Here is a 1,995-nt window from a genome sequence, read left to right as displayed (position 1 = left end):
CAGCCCCTTGCCGGTAGTGGGTCTCCAGGCAGGGGTGCCTGCAGGGCAGGCAGGCAGGGGTGCACGCACATCCCGGGCTCCTGTGCCCTCAGGGTGGGCTGTGGTGGCCCCGGTTAGCACCAGCGCAGCCCGGTTTGCAGCAGAGCCCTGTCTACCCTGTGCCAAATGAGCACTGAGGGGCTGACAAGGGGAGGGGGCTCACAAGCGGGGCCCATCCTGTCCTGCTGCTGGCAGCTGCCACGGGCACAGCTGGGAGCGCAGTGGCATTGTGCCCGGACCTCCAGCAAGTGCAGGGACAGCTGGGGGGACCCTCCTCGCAAGGAGGGGTCCTGGCCACAGCCCAGCTGCCAGGCACCCTGGCAGGGACCTCTGTCCCCCCCGCAGGGCCCCAGGAAGGCGTTTCCTGTCCCTGCACCCCAGCCTCGCAGCCCCTCCACTGGGAGCATTGCTCTATGCTGCTCCAGCCAAATCGGTGTTCCAACCTGAACCGATCCCCCGGGTGCTCCCAGCCCCCTGCACCCCTCCTCGCCCCGTGCTGGGGTGCCTGAGCCCTGTGCCTCTCTCCAGCAGGTCTGGATGCTGTGGAGCTGGACACCCTACGGCAGGGGAGAGCAGGCAACAGGCTCCCCTCTGCACCCCGGAGCACGGAGCAATGACGGAGAAGCCCTGCTACAGAGCCGCGACCTCTAAACCCTGCAGCCCCTGCACCTCTCCAGCCCTGCGGCGGGGAGCCCACCAGGGCACGGTGCCCCAGGCATGACAGGGGCCCCGGCAGGCGCCAGGAGCGGGGAGGGGGAGGCAGGTGTGCAGCCAGAGGCAGGGAATGAGTGGAGCACGCCCAGCCCTTGGCTCGGCTCTTTTTTTCCTTCTCCTGTTTGGTAAAGCAATGAGAAATCCAAACATTACCATAAATGCTGAAAGCATCCTGGATCTGTCACGTGGGCACGGGCACACACGCCGCCGGGGGGATCCAGGCACCCGCTGCGAGGGAGCCCACAGCCAAAACCAGCCAGGCAGGGAGGGGACGGGGCTGGCGGGGAGCCAGCCAGCAGGACGGGTGGGGACAGACAGACATGGATCTGCCATCCCAGCAGCCCAGCCAGTGCTGCGGCTCAAGGAAAGCTGGATGGCACCAAGCAGCATCAGCCCGCGCAGAGTGTGCCAGGACGTGCTCCCTGCCCCGGCTCCTGCCCCGGCTCAGGGTGTTACGGGGGAAACATGTAGGGGAAGCGGCAGGCGGCTGCAGGAAGGGGACCCCAGCATCCTGCTCCCTCAGGGCTCCTCCCTTGCTGCCTGGGGGTGCAGTGCTTCCCTCCTTGGCCCCCCACTGGCTGGTGCCTCCTGGGGCTGCAGATGTCTTTCCCATGGGTCATCTGCTCTGCTTGCTCTCCCCTTCCTTAAAAAGCCTTGGGCTCCAGGGCTGGATTTTCCTGAGCTTGTCATCACCGTCAGGGCGGTGAGCCTGGACCATCTCCTGGGACATGGCGGAGCGAAGGCCGGAGACGCTGGCAGCCCCACGCCCTGCCCAGGAGCTGGCAGGGCGGGGGGGGAAAAAGCCACTCTGGGGCTGTAACCTTGGGCCAGGCCACGGCCATGGGTTTATTCTAGGACCTCCCGCAGGAAACTGCTCGGTGGGGTGACAGCAGCAGGGCACCTCCTCTCGCACCTGGGCTGACCCTGTCCCAAACACTCCCGCCCCAGGGACCCCACTAGCGAGCGCAAACCTCCCCCGTGCCAGGGCTGAGGCTGTCACAAACTCATCACACATGTGGCCCCAGGGACCCTGTGGGCACCTGGGCTGACCCTGTCCCAAACACTCCCGCCCCAGGGACCCCACTAGCGAGCGCAAACCTCCCCCGTGCCAGGGCTGAGGCTGTCACAAACTCATCACACGTGTGGCCCCAGGGACCCTGTGGGTAGTGGTTGCCCCCCGCGCCGCATGGAACCAGGGTGAGGGGGCCACTCTCATGCCCCGGCTGTCCCGTGCTCCGTGCG

General features: G+C 66.9%; 1 protein-coding gene across 1 annotated transcript in view; it reads right to left on the bottom strand.

Annotated features, from left to right (window-relative positions):
- Positions 1-1,995, bottom strand: part of MCAM (melanoma cell adhesion molecule) — a 28,203-nt gene that overhangs the window by 20,500 nt on the left and 5,708 nt on the right. Inside the window, exon 2 of the mRNA XM_019474295.1 lies at positions 416-421. The gene's annotated coding sequence lies outside the window, so the exon portion shown is untranslated. The remainder of the gene's footprint in view (positions 1-415; positions 422-1,995) is intronic.

The sequence above is a fragment of the Aptenodytes forsteri genome, unplaced genomic scaffold, assembly GCF_000699145.1.
Source record: "Aptenodytes forsteri isolate BGI_AS27 unplaced genomic scaffold, ASM69914v1 Scaffold841, whole genome shotgun sequence".
In the NCBI taxonomy this organism is placed as follows: domain Eukaryota; kingdom Metazoa; phylum Chordata; class Aves; order Sphenisciformes; family Spheniscidae; genus Aptenodytes; species Aptenodytes forsteri.
The sequence above is the reverse complement of the archived record's forward strand: the minus strand, read 5'-3'. Positions and strand labels throughout refer to the sequence as shown.